The 15,127-nt window shown below is 43.7% G+C and overlaps 1 protein-coding gene across 10 annotated transcripts in view; it reads left to right on the forward strand.

Moving 5' to 3' along the window:
- Positions 1-15,127, forward strand: part of SH3PXD2A (SH3 and PX domains 2A) — a 259,091-nt gene that overhangs the window by 153,419 nt on the left and 90,545 nt on the right. The window lies entirely within an intron of this gene.

The raw sequence follows: 15,127 nt of genomic DNA on the forward strand, positions 1-15,127 counted from the left end.
TTGAAGACCCTCAAGGAAGATGAAAGAGGGGTCAGGAACAGAGTTTGCATTTTGAACTGTTTCTCTGCTGGTTAGAGCAGTTCTGTGGCCTGTTGGGTGTGAAGTGACCTGCAGATTCTGGGCGAGTGGGGACAGAGAGGTGGCCAAAAATCACTGATCTTCCTTCTCCAACAGCATCCCAGATTTGTTTTGGTACAAGTAGGGCTCTCAGATTTTAATGACATTGTTTAAAAACGTTTTTTCTTGTGTAAAACCAGAACACTTTTCTGTGTCTTCACTGGGAAAAGGCTCTTGGTATCATTATCACAGCAAATAAATGAAGGAACTTATTCCCTACCACAAAACCTTGCATTCTTCAGCATAGAACAAAAACACATAAATAAGCAGCACAGAGGATGTGCCTGGCCTCTAACGTATGTGGAGTTCACTCTTGCAGAGCTTGGTTTCTTCTGGACAGTGATTTAGAAGGAAAAGCTTTTATCTAATCATGAGGTAGGTCTCTGCACAACTCCCCAGGCACCACTAATGGATGGGATGTGCTGCAGAGCTTGAAGGCTTTTTATTCTAGCTGGGTAAGAGGGAGAGCTGAGTTTCTGGTGTTGCACACACTATTGGTAGGAAGGTCAGAGTGGAGTTTCGTGCAGGGCCCAGGATGTTCGTGTGGCCATCAGATCGATTTTGTACTACAGTGAGGTGTGTGTTACAAGGAGGGGAGGGAGGTGATCAGCTGCGGAGGGGACAAGAGGTCGAGGCCAGAAGCAGCGAGAGGAGGACGGGCGGGGTGCTGGTGCCGGAGAGGCAGCGGATGCAAAGCAGAAGGTTCCAAGAATTAACGTTGGTCCCAGAGGATGACTGGGGAAAAAAATTTTAGTAAGTAGGTTACTGGCAGCAGGACACTCAGTTTCATGCTCTGCTTCATAATCACTACTGCTGCATCTCATGGCTGGTGTGTCCAGACTCTAGTTTTGGATTTTGCAGTATTTTACAGCCATGAGAGATTATTCAAGGTGGCACTGAATTCAGACTTGGTACTGGGAACTAAGAGCAATGCAGTCCTTTGCATTTCACATTTACAGTTGTTTTATGGAGCATGATTGAGGCATAGTACAGTATCCAGTGATCAGCTTGGCTGGACACCACAGTGTGGGCTTGAGGATACAAAAACCTCCCCAGAACCTCAGGGATGCTCTTGTCATTTAGTGGCAGATGCAGCTCCGTGGGAGGAGCTCATCACCAGGCACAGCACAGCACAGCCCTGGCAGCAAAGGCAATGCTCCTGCTGAGAGTGTGCTTCCTTATCGTCCAGCTTCTGGGATTTCAGGTAACAAAGGGAGAAAATAATGCACAAAAGCCAATTGCAGGGCATGACACTTGCTTAACCTCATTGATATTCTGAACTTGTGAATTCCTGAGTGAGGGAGATAACAGCCTAAAAGGAGGGGTTGTGATTCCTAACAATTGGTGACATTTTCCCTTCACCCACATCTGATATCTCTACATCAGATAACATGAACAGTTAGAGCTGTAATAAGCTGCCAATGGCCATTTAATTTCAAAAATATAGAGATCCTTCATGTTGCAGTCCAGAAATACCCCCCAAATCAGCATTCATTTTGAAGGAACAAGTAATTTCTCTTTCAGCTGAATTAAAAGGTCGTCTTCTATAACCAGCTGAATGGATGGAAATAATTAAATTCATTCATTATGTCTCTTTCCTTTTATGAACATAGAACACAAAAAAAGATATTGGAAATACCACGCCCTCCCCTCCCCCCCCCCGCCCCTTTGGAGATGTATGAGGTGAATTAAAAGTTAATGTCTGGATTGAGAATCGGGCAGGAATTGCATAAAAGGAACAAGGAGAATTTTACTGTTTGCTTCATGAACAGGTCTGAACAGCATTCAAATTTGTATATGAACTGGACTGCAAAATTTTTGGTCTAGTAAGGCATTGCACTGTGTCATGGTGTGTGATGGTACTTCTATGCTCAATATGCCTTGATGCTTTTTATGTTCTGCATGGGTTTTGAATGCATATAAAAGGATGACCTTTTCTTATATTTTCCAGGACTACTTAATATTTAATCCTGGTGACCTTGAAAAGCCGGTTGACATGATTTGGGGTGGTTTTGGGAAGTATATATTTTTATATTTGAGGTCAACATGATTTTTTTTAATTTGTCCTATTAATTGAGCAAGGCTCAAAGTGAAATATTAGTATGGATACACTAGCAAAATCTATTGTCTATCTCTGCGAAGCCAGTTGTAAGTTGTTATAATCTCTAAGTATGTGATCAAATACCAACTAAATAAAATTTACTATATGTTTTAATGGAGCTATAAAGCTCAGGGTGTATCTGTTCATTTCTAGTCTCAGGAGTCTGATACTGGTCCAGGCTGAAATGGCTGTGCTATTTTCTTTGTTTCCTCCCAGAATGAACCCAAGTACTGAGACTGAAACAATCTTTTACGACATCTTGAATTATAGAGCTTTTAAAAGTATTACTTATAATTTCACACCCACAGTAGAAAAAATAGCATCACAATTCACTCACGGGGTGCTCAATATGTTCTTGTTCAGTAGGTCTGATACTTCCTAGGGTGGAGTACATAGGAAAGGTTCGTGATGCTTCTTTGCAAATGCCGTGTCATTTAGCTGTCTAACCTCTTGGGGAGGAGCGGGACCTATTATCAGAGATGGGTATTTAGAAGGAGTTGTGGTTGTTACCTTGAAAAGTAGCCCTAGTGTTTGAAAGGTTTTATTGTTGGGACGTTGTCTCTATTTTTCTGGCTTAATTGGTGCCTGTTAATGATAAATTGAAATTGTTTAATGAATCCCAACAGTTATATTGAGCAAAACAAGCTCAAGAGTTCTTTTTGCTTTTATGTATGTGTTAGAATCAGGCAGGATGTTTTAAGACTGCCTGATGCTGGTATGTAATCAGGGAAGACAAGACTGCTTTTAGTAGTTGCCAATCCAGCACAATTTACTAGATGCATTTCCTAGATGTGTTTTGGAGTCTTACAATTTCTGAAAAAGCTCAGTTCAATGGACAATGATTAGAAAAGTTTCCTAGAGTTCGTGAACTCGCAGTAGATCTCACATGCTGTGATTTATGTCTCCAACTAGTAAATTAAAGAGCCTGATGACTTGAAAGATCTTTCCATGTGCAGCATTGTAAAAACAGGCAGAAAACAATTCCAAGGTATATAAAATTGGTGTCTTACGGAGAACTACATTACTTTTTAGTACACTGGAAAGACAGTTGATGTTTTAAGGCACTTAACTGAGGACATGCTGCTGAGGCAGATTTGGGAAGCAGGCATGTTTTTATCTCGCTGTTCTAACTGAAGGTAACGTAATGAGGAGAGGAAAGACTACAGTCATCAGATGAAGTTGGAGTTCATACTGTGGGCTTGATCTTGTCTTCCCACATGCATAGTAAGTTTTTGCCTCTCCTGGAAAAAATATTTGCTGTTCTTAGGGCCATATGTGTAACAGATGACTGGGAAGTTAGGAGAGAGATCTGTCACTAAAAGGGGATGTAAAACTAGCTGGGGCAATAGGGTATTTAGCAGCGGAAAGTAAGTACAGATGCAATAGCCATCTGCTGTCTATGCAAACTGTGGTCTTAATCTTTTAGATCCTGTTGCCCTTGAACACGTAGCAGGAGCAGCAAGACAGAGAGGTCCAAGCAGCATGTTGCTAAAAAGCCAGATGAGTACACAGAAGTGCTAGACGCCATAAGAACAGCACCGGAGAGGAATGCAAAATTTTATAATACCAAGCATCTGGCACGCTTGCCTTTATACTGGGAGCTCGGTGGTCTAGCAGGGCCCAGGCCATGTCTGGAAATGCCTGTAACTCATTTCTTACTTTGCTAATTTAGAGCCTTTAAAACGTCAAAAATGCCAGTGACAGCCTGGGAGTTCCCTGTGCAAGTCCCCGGCATGTGGGCTGGTGCCAGCACTCACACTGCGCCTGGGACGGGCTGCAGGGAACCCCAGGGAGCGACGCTGAGTCCCGGCAGCCACCGTGGGCTGGTTTTGGGCTGGTACAGGGCAAAGGAGAGCGCTTGGGGGAGGCTGTAAGTGGGAATCCTCATGGCCTGGGCAGCAAAAAAGAATGGCAGGCAGGAGTTTCCTCTGCTTTGCCTTCCCGGTAGGCTGCCTTCAGGATCTTGTTTCCATGGGGCTCTCCAGGGCTCGGAGTCACCAGCACTTGCAGATTCATCGTGAGGAACCATGCTCAGAGGTGGGATGTGGCTGATGAGGACATGTAATCGAGAGGGTTTGCTGGTGCCATGGGCTTTCCAGCAAGCAGGAGGTCAGAGCAGGAGGAAGGCAGCCTGGATCATTGTCATTTGGGCCACCGCTCCTTTCTCAGTTCCCTCTGCCCCACATGAGGAGCAAGAAGAAATTGGACAAAAAACTGGTTGAATATTTTTGTTGTGTTTCTGTTATTTGTTCAGCAAATAGGAGGCAAAAGGGTGACCTAATAGCAACCTACAGCTTCTTGAAGTGGAGTTACAAGAATGTTGGAACCAAACTCTTGCTGGTAGTGGCAAAAAATGCAAACAGGAGCAATGGCCACAGACCAATGTGGAAGATTCAAACTGGACAAAGGAAGAAACTTCACAGGAGATAGTTATTTCCCTATTAGTTGCCGTCATTATTCTCTTTGGCATATGGACATGTGGGAGAAGAGTTGACTTGGTGTTTGTGATCCTTTACTTGAGGGATTTCTTTGATCAGCAACATCATATGCAAAGCAGCAGCAAAGGCACTTAGCACCGCTGGCAATACACCTCCTGGCCATAGACGCTTCGCAATGGCTCCTGTCCTTCTACCAACATCTGTCCTCTGAGGCAAAGAGACCTGTTCTAACCTGTGCCCGGGGCTGGCTGGATGCCACTGGCAGGTCAGGTCAGGCCATCAAAACTTTTGGGTTGCTGTTGCACCCCTGGCTTACTGCGTGAGCTTGCTTAGTCACCATTTCTACATCCCTCATCTCTAAACTTGTGATGAAGTGACTCATTCTCATTGAATGCTTGCTCGATTTTATTAGATAGTTGTCAACATGTTTCATATGCTCTCTATTAAAGAACTGCATGTTTCTTTCATTGAATATCTTCTGGAAACAGCTTAGGTAAACAGCTTAGACAGGGGAAGCTCAGTACCCTTCAGGAAAAAAAATATCCTATAGGTTGTCCTTGTCAAGTGCTGGATGTGGCATATGGGAGAATTGGGAATGATGAAGTATTTACTCAAATTGCTAGTTTCCGCTGCATTGAAGTCAGAGACACTGAAGGCACTGCAGCATTTATAAGTGATTTCCTGAACAGTGTAGCAAATTGAAATGAGAGGCTTTTTCTTGTAACTCACATGTGCACCTAAAATTACTTAGCTAACATAAATCTGGGTTAAATTGCTTTTAAAGGCTTGCAAAAAATTTCTGAAAGAGACAGGATGAGGAAACCATTTTGCCAGAATTGAGTATGTCCCTGTGATGAGTCCTATTAAAGCTTAATCAAAGAGCCTTATTGGCTTTTCATTAGAGCCTCTTTATGTATAGCTGAAATTTAGCAGTGGTTTCAACAGAATAGTCATAGAAATATGCACAGGAGGTAAATTTAAGCAGGAATCTAGATCATCAAAGTATGTGATTAAGGACAATTTAATGTGCTGAGTAATGCAGCATGATTTGGATGTAATTTATCTTAATCCAGTCTGATCTTTTACAGGAGGATATATTATAAGGCCACAATTAGGTGAGACCAGGGCCCCATCTGGCCTCCTGTCTCCAACAGTGGCTTATAGCCAACGCAAAACAAAGCAAATACAGAGTGAGCTTCCCTTGTGTATCCTCTCTGCTTCTGGCATTCAGCAGTTACGGGACATCGTGGGTCAAAGCATCCAGAGCATGGAGTACAATAGCCACCATTTATCCTTGCTTCATGAATTTATCTCATGACTTTTTGAACCCATGCCTAGTTTTGGTGATTACAATCTATAACACCAATGAGCACTGTAATTCAGCTGTGTTACACGCAGGAGTGCTTCTCTTAGTTTGATTTAAACTGCTGTGCTCCAACTGTTCTTCCTGGTGCAGTAATTCAGTGGCAAAAGCCTTTCTGGGCAAGTTATGTGTGGAGCTGTGGCTGAGGCTTAGAAGTCTGTAACTTGCAAGTTTTCCCCTCTTCCTTCCCTCTCTCCTTTTTCCAAGGACTCTCTGGGATGAGAGTTTTGGGGGTGACACTGTTGGTCTCCATGCCCGCTCTGGTGGAGGAGGTGGTGTCCTGACTCCCGTGAGCAGGCACAACTTGGTGGGCAAAGGGCAATGTCTCGTTCTGGGGAGGTTGTCGGTGCCACCATGGGATGGAGGAGACAGTGGCCGTGCACCCTACACATAGCTCCAAGCAAAGCCAGTATGAAGAAGCAGGAACATGTCCCTGGAGGGGGACAGCAAAGGGGGTCTGCCTTTCCTTATAATCACCATTCGGCTGCAATTTAGAAACCCAGATGGACCATCTGGTTTCCAGTCAGAGGTTGGACCCAAATCTCCTATGGGAACTAGAATTTGAGGGGCCCACCCTGAAATCAGGCAAGGCTCAAAAAAATGGAGTTAAGATTCAAAGCCTATGCTGCCTTCTTAAGCTCTTAGTCAGATTCTTATGATATATGTACAAGCTCATTAGCCCGACTAGTTTATAAGGTACATCTGAATTTATGATACTGACATTCAGTACTTTATTTGTAACTATCATTAGATGCGTCTCTTAAACATATATTGTATCTGCATGTAGATATGTGTAATAAAATCCCAAAGTGAAGAGCACAACTAGAAAAGCTGCACATGAGAATGATTAGTTTTTATTACCTTGTTTTTATCACTCAGCATTTATGCTATAAAGACTATAATAAAGTGACACATGCTTGGTCATTGTAAGACAAAGATAAATTTAGCCTCCTCACAAGGGACAAGCAAGGTCAGTTTAGAGGAGGTGAAGAGCACCTCCACCCAGAGTTCTTGCTAAGGTAAATACATTTTTCTGTCCTGTGAAGAAATTTGCCATCTGAAGGAATAAACAGGGTAAAACAAAAACAGATGAGGATGTGACTCTTAGGCAAGATCTTGTTTTTATACTTCTTTCCAGGAAAAAGTTTGCTATAAACATTCATGTTGTCTGTTTCAAGGCCACTGGAGCCTCGCAGTAGAGGATCACATGGTGTTAGCTCATTGCCCCCGTGTCCTGCAGCTTCCAGGTTGTGCCGAGCTGTCTCTCCCTAGTGCCGGACAGACTGGGCTTTGCTGTCAGATCACCCTGCCCTGTATCTCACAGCCTGGTGAAAAGCTGAATGTGTAATTCCAAAGCCCTATTTTCCTCCAGGAGGATAATTCAATCATAAAAAAATATAATTGTGAAAAATTCAAGAGGCTAATGCTGCATTTCTTCAGCCTGAGCCAAATACTGAAGTTGTACTCTGAAGCCAAGTGATCAGCTTCACTGCTGAGGAATCTTGGGACAGAAGTCTGTGACAGTCCCCAATCATTTAGGGCAGGGGTGGGGTGCCTTGAACACATCTCTCATCCCTCTATATCTTTTCTATGCAAAAAAAAAGTTAAAAAAAAAACAAACAAAAAAAGAAACAGTAACAGCCGTACCCAGCCTGTGGGTCTGCATGAGGCTGAGCTGGTCCATGGGGATGTGGTTTGTCTCAGACCTCTTTGCATTCCCTGCACCTTGGAGCTGGTGGCAGAGCTCAGGTTGTGCTGTGTGGGGCTAATCTCAAGGCTTCTCTGAGTGCAGAGCAGAGGACGCTGGTCTTCCTTGTCCTGGAGCTCCCTGGATACAAATCTGTGGATTCAGGTGCAGGGAGCGTTGCTGGAGAGGACACAGTGTCCATGTCCTTCCAAGCTTCACTTTGCTGTGGTTACTCGTATAGGGGAGATCTCTTCTGCACATATAGTAGATTTTCCAGTGTTGTACTTGGAGTTTCTCAGAGAGAACTTGGGTTGACTTTTACTTGGTTGGTTTCAAGGGAGCTGTCAGAAGTCAGCACTAAATAAGGACCACCAGCTGGGTCCTGGTGAGCCACAGTGGGCCACCAATTGTTATGTGATGCTGAGAAAATCACTGCAGCCTAACCAGAAGCATATAGGATATAAAGCTCTGCTATTTGCTCTATGCCAGCATTACAGTCACGCTATGAAGACAACAGAAAGGTGGCAGGAAGGCAAAATTCTCTCTTTTGTGTTGTCTCCTTTCTCCTAAGGCGCTGGTTGCACAGCAGTGGCCTACCCTTCTTAGCAGCAAGCAGAGACCACTTCCAGCCAGCAAGAAATGCCTCGGTTTGAAGTCAGGTCGCCAGATTTTCCTCTTGCCCCTTGAGTCTCTTTTGCTCGCGGCAAGGAATTCTGGAGTCTCGGGACCCCCACAATGGGGCCCTTTCTGACAGGGCTGGAAAGCTCGACCTCTGCTCGGAAAGGACAGATTCATGTTCAAGAGGGTTCCACAATGCAACAATTTATGTCAGGAAATGAGCAGAATATTTTCTAAAAAAAAAAAAAAAAGAAGGAGGAAAAAGGCCTTCATCTGTTTGTTTGGCTTGGGGAAGAGATCAGCTGTGCTTTTATGTTTTCAGAGGATGGAGTGCTGGAGGGTGAAAACATATAGCTGTATGCATCCATGTGTTTGCGTTCCTTATGCATAACGTATAGAGTTAATTTTGCTTCATCACATGTCATATGGGTCTCAGAGCTCAGTGGGAATGGAGATGCTTTCATGCACATGGTTAAACTTTTGCACTCTGAGTACAATGAATAAAAATTTTAACCCTGCACTCTCCATGTAGCTCTGGTGTGTTTGTACAGTATTAAGGTGTTTGGGTGCTTCTCCAGCCATAGGCCTTGGTGACAGGCAGGCACCCAGTGACAGTTCTCAGTCACACTTGATTTTGTGCCTTGTCTCAAACAGAAAATGTCAGTCTGGCTGCTGAGGAAAATCAGAGAGTTTCAAGATGCAAATATATTCTCAATGCTCAGGTTTCTGTACACGTAAAGAGCAGTAGCAAAGTATTTTTGTATTGGTTTACTTTAAAAACACCGTCACAGAATCTGATAGCAGTGCTAAGAAAAATAGTGGAAAAGTGGTCTTCATTACTGACTGTTAACTGTATGAGTGTTGGGAAGGAGAGAGTGCACCTTCTTGTTAAAACATTTCTGTGCTTTTGATCTGCTTGGCAAATCATTGGCGATTAAATGATAATCTGAGTTGTTAGTTTGAAATGTCATGCATCTGCACCGCAGCCTGCCCACACCACTAGGAACTTCTAGGAATTAGGGAGCATGGGAACATAAATGCCTCCAATGTATTTAAACATGAATTAACAAAAGCCAACAAATACAGAACAATTTTTATTTATGTATTAAAATGCTCTAGAGGATACAGATTAACCTCCATTACTCAGGGTTTGTCACTGTCTCGTCCTCTTTGGACAGCAAACACTGAGAAACAGACAGAAAGATGATTTACTCTCCCTTTGGCTTCTGTCTCGTCTGATGAAATGCCTGCTGTGCAGCTCCCCCGGCCCAGCTGCCCCGGCCCAGCCCCTCCATGGGCCTGACAGTTCCTCATGCTTTGCAGGCATTGTTTTCTCTCATGGTTGAAGCTCACGGTTGTCTGGAATCTTTGCTAAATGAGTTGAAGCCAAGCCTGCCTTGCTGCACTGACAGGCAGAGGCCTGGGCCTAAAAGGTGATGTATCTGGGAAAGGAGGAATCCCACAGAGTGAGCTTGCTGGGTTTGCTGTCCCGTGGCAAAGGGGAGAAGCTTTTAAAAAGTGCCTTTGCATTGCAGATACTGCAGGGATGAGGTCCCCTGACTGAATAAATGACCTCTGAGGGGGAACAGTAGCTGAGTTGCAGCCTTGCAACACAGCAGCTGATGCAGTTTTGCTCTGCAAACTTCCCTGGTTGCAGCAGGAGGTCTCTGCTGACTCACTGAATCTCCATGGCAGATGCAGGAGAAGCCTTCCATGCCAAAATACAAATCAAATGGAGTTAGAATAATGGCTAAAGAGAGAGGCACACTCCATCACAGACACATCTAGTCACCTCCAGTCTTCTGCTCCTCTTGGAGCATTTCTTAGGCTTTATTGAACAAATGTCAGGATACTTCTCATTTGTTAAACAGCTTCCCAGTTTTGCCACTGCCTGTTTGTTGATATCTGTATGTATTTAAATAGATGGAAATGGACACATGCACACATCAATGTTTATTAACTCTCACTGAATACAGCAGCAAAGAAAGGGTGTGCCATAAAAATTTCCATAACATTGTTAACATAAACCTTGTAATTAAATCACATTACAAGTAACATGTAAATTCAATGGCAGAAAATATTTTTGTGTTTCGCAAATGTCCAGACTGACTGTGGATAGCTGAATGTGATAACAGGGCCATCAGCTTTGTAGCAATGCTCATCGTCTTCACATTCATTGCTAGCAGTCAAGTGAGTAACGTTATCCTGGTGTAATGCTGATGAGAAAGAAGCTCCATCCTCTCTCTCCATTGTTGTTAAAGCAAGAAGAGTGCGTCCAGCTTGTGTGACATGCTTGGCACCAGTGATATTTTAATATCATTAGCAGCAGGACATATTTTCCTTGCCAGTAAAGAGGTTCCATGTCAGCTAAAGGTGGTGACCCACAGGAAGACTTTAAACAAAATCTCTACATTCTGATATCAAAAAAGGCTAGAAATATGCTATTTTTGTGAAAGGCGTTTGTTAGAGTATGGAGTGATCCTGGCTAGTGAAGAAGGGACCTGCCAGAGCTATTTTTAATTCCACCTGCTGGGTTCAATGCTGTTCTTGTAGCTATGGCTAGAAATGAAATTAGGATGGTGATGTCTGTTCTCATATAAAAAATGAAGAAGAATGGAAGTATGTGTATATGTGTATAGAGATAAAAAGATAAAAAGAGCAAGAGCTGAAAAGAAAATGAGCTTTCCTGTGTAGCTGCAGGCATGACATTCATTGTACCTTTCCTTAGAAGGGTTTTTCTTCTGCCACGTCAGGTCTCTTGTCTGATTTAAGGGCTAACAGTGTGCCAAGTGCAGCCTGTATTGCAGGAGAAGATCAGAGTTTCTACTTGGAAGCTGTTTCAGTTAAGAGAAACCATTAAATAATTTCCTGTATTATCTTGGAGACATAATCCAATAGTTCAGCCTTACACTAATGAAAATAGTGAGGCTAAGAAGTATTCACCTTCTAGATCATCACTTGGGAGAGGGGAAAGATATCAATGAATCACATGTGAAATAATAGGGCATAAAAAATAAATATGGAGTCAGGCAGAGCTCCTTGATACTGCTGTTGCAAAGCAGCAGCACAGGCTTTCTTCATTAGCAGAAAAGAATATGCGTAAAAAGAGCACTTTACCCAGACAGATTGTTTGCTATACCCTCTTTGCTTTCTAGTTCAGCAGTGATTTTTTTTCCCATCCTCACTAGGAGGAACAAGTTTTCATTTTCAGGGTTTCATTGAGGAGATGAAGATTTTATTTCAAGCTCCATTTTATTTGATATTGCTTTGTCCTGATTTTATGAGTGAAATGTCAGTGTACCGAAAAGCAACAAGACAGGGGGACATGGCGTACATGGACTTCAGGACCACCAAAATCAGAAGCCATTAAGACTTGACTTTACAAGTGACAGAAAGAATAAAAGAAAATATGAAAACTTGCCCAACAGATTGATTGATGGCTTTTTTTTTTTTTTTGGTGAGTTGAGGAGTGGTGGTGATTCAAATATATATTTTGTAATGATAATTTAATTTCTTCTAGCAGGATGATCTTGTCCTTAAGACTGGAAGCTTAAGACTGGAAACTAAGACCAGAAGTTGTAGGTTCATTTGCCTTCTTTTACTACAGCTCCACGTCAGTGAAGTGTTTAATACACCTTTCTCCCATCATATGTTTTTCTTTATAAATTTTGGGCAGCAGCCATTTCTTTCTGCAAGTAACTTAATTGAATGAGGTTCCCGCTTCATTTTGGTCTTCATTTGGATTTTAAGAAGGACATTTTAGAAGCATAAAATGCCGTGGTACCCAGGATCTGGGTTGAAATCCTGGGTGCCATATGAGAGCACTGTGAGGTGGGGATGCAGGAGAAGACCCAGTGTGTGCTGGCTGAGCATGGGGCAGCAAGCAGGAAAGGTGTCTTGTGCCTCCCTTCGTGCTGGTGTTCCCCAGGGCAGCCTGGTTGTAGACAGTGGCATAATGCAGTTATAAGCCTCATGCACTGAGAGTGAAGCAGAGTGGGGCTTTCCAGAGTTTGAATACACTCTGGATCCTCTGGCGGTGCTAGTTATGCTCCCAATCTCAGAGAGACATCCCTGAGAGCTACTTGCTGCTTCACCCTCTTGTAGCTGACCTTAAATCACTCAAGTGTTTATTTTGCAGCAACAGTAAGGGGCTTTTTCCCTCTTCAAACTAATATAAAGGTTTGTTTTCACCATTCACAAGCTGTGAGAGAAGCAATGATGGGGTTTGCTGGACCAGAGCTACTGGTCCACATGAACAGTTACTGTCTCTATTGGCACCATGTTTGCTGCTGACCAGAAATGTGGCTTGCCACATCATTTTGAGAACAGTGGTCTGTGCTTGCATTAGTGGTGTGATGTGGGATATGTCTGCCTGCTGCAGGGCTTGTGTGAGGAAACCTAAGGGCAAGTACATTTCCATAAATGATGTGATTTTACAGTGTAAGAAATGCCAGCCAGATGAGAAACTGGACAGGAAAAAAAAAAAATTGTAAAAGTCCTTTATTAAGTAATACCTCTTATCATCCCATGATTTGTGTGTAGAAAGAAAAAACAGTTTCAAGATTTTGCCTTTTTAAAAATTCTTTACCTTCTTTAAATTGCATGGATGAGTCGTGCTTTAGAATTAAAGAACAAGCCTCGTTTAAAAGCTTACTACAGTCAGTCACACAGCCCTAAAACCAGCTAGAGACTGCGCTGAAAGGTGCGGGAGAACATCCAGGATGGAGGTTTGACTTTCTGAGCATTGTGGTGTTTTGTCTCTGGTACACAGCAAGATCATGTCAAAATTATCTTCCTCCACTGCACTTCCCAAACCTGGATGTTGATTTTAGCCTGATGTGGTGAGCAAAGATGTTCAGCAACATTTTTATCTGTTTTTGGTTGCTCATTAACTGTATCAATTCATCAATATCCCATTTCCAGTTGGGTAAATGGTGTTATTTTTCTTTAAGTGGCAAAAGGAGTTGGGGTGTTATTTTTTTTGCAACTTCAATCAGGCTGAAGGCTCTTCCATGTCTATCTAATGCTGCTTGTCTTCACCCTGTTGTGCATCCTCTGTTCATCTGGAGCCTCTCTCAGGATGCTTGTGGGGTGTCCACAGCATGGCTGGCTGGCGGGAGGCTGCCATGGAAACGTGCACTTCTGGCAAAGCCTGGAAGGATGGTCTTGTTTATCTTCTAGGGATCATACCCAGCTACACTGTCCTCTCAGGGTCCTCATGGGTGCTAATATTTGCAAGAGCTGGGTGCAGCCTTTTTGTGCAACACAGAGAGAAGTGGGGAGTTGGGAAAACCATGTGCTGCTGAGAGGAATCTCAGCTGCACCCAGCACAAAGCTGCAGGAATGAGAAGGTCCAGGAGCTTTGCTTCAGAAAGCCGGGACAGGCGGAAGGGATTGAAGTGGTAATCAAGCCAGTGCTCAATTGAGATACTAGGTTAGAGCAAATTACATGCGCAGATCTCAGCAGAGTTTCATCCTCTTGCCATTTAGTGCTGTCAAAAGAGAGGCAGTTCAGGGCAGGACCAAACACAGATTTTCACATGCCAAGGAAGCTGTATTTACAGTGACCACAAAGCTCCAGGCTGGCATGGGAGCGGAACTGGGGCAGAGGACTACATTTCGGGTATTGTGCCCTCCCTGTCTCATTCTGAGGGGTCTGTGCTTCGGGCACCATATAGCAGGCATTATATTTGCATATGATATCACTTCTGCAGAAGAAGCACCCTATTCATGAGCAGTAGCATCTTCACATCAAATACAACTGCAGAAATGGCTGACAAAACAAGCATTTAATTGAAATAGAAATGACACTGGAAAATTCAAAGGGTACAAAAAACTCCCAAGTAGTTATTACTCACTGAAAGCAAATTCTAGACATGTAAGGCATGGGATACATGCAAATGGTGTGAGAAAGATTTTATTGGTAGACATACCTCTCATACACATGTCGTTTCTTCAGGTGATCCCCCAAACTCTCTTGAAAGTACATACACAGTTTGAGACATTCCTTCTGTGATTCGGCTGGTGCACACAGCAAGCAACAAAACCCCCATTCCTGGCAGCCTGAGCCCCAAGAATTTAGGGGCTGTTGCCTGCCCCCCTGGTGGTATTCCTGCAGACACAGCCTGCCTGTGCAGTGGGTTCACAGGGTGGTTTTCCCAATATCAGTGCCACCGGGTGTGGCGTGTGACCGTGCCCACACAGCGATGCTGTCCCTGCCAGACCTGCCATTCCCAGGCTCCTGCCTGTGCAGACCATTTCAGAGCCAGGACTGAGAGGCTCCTGAGAGCACCAGGAGGAAGCACAGACACAGAGAAGTGTTTCTGTCCTCGGTTCTGCTTATCCCCAATCAGTTCTCACAGCTCCCTTCTGTAATTTCTTCCCACTTCTGCAGCAGCTGTTTGAGCTTTCAGCTGTTCTGCCACGAGCAAAGGTGCCGGCATCCATTAAATCACTACAGAAAAGTAAGGGCTCATTCCACATCCTGGAAGAAGAAAGAAAGGACAAAGTTTGTTGTTGGTGGTGGTGTTTTTTTTCCCTTGCAGGAGATAAGTAGCTGTCAGAGATGACTAGGAGGGGTCTGGAGGCTGTGCACAAATTAAGTAGCCTCTGAAAGGAGAGGACTGCAAGCAATGTCCAATAAGCCCGTAGCAGCTGCACTCCTGCAGCAAACAGTTAATATTGTCTTTCCTTTCCAGGGGAACGTCAGGGGTTAATCCAGTAGCTGCGCATTTAATAGCTCAATTTAAAGGGGAAAAAATGACACCCTTCTCCCCTGCCTTGCTGGTTGTGGATGGTTTGCT

The sequence above is a fragment of the Columba livia genome, chromosome 6 (genome assembly GCF_036013475.1).
Source record: "Columba livia isolate bColLiv1 breed racing homer chromosome 6, bColLiv1.pat.W.v2, whole genome shotgun sequence".
Lineage (NCBI taxonomy): Eukaryota > Metazoa > Chordata > Aves > Columbiformes > Columbidae > Columba > Columba livia.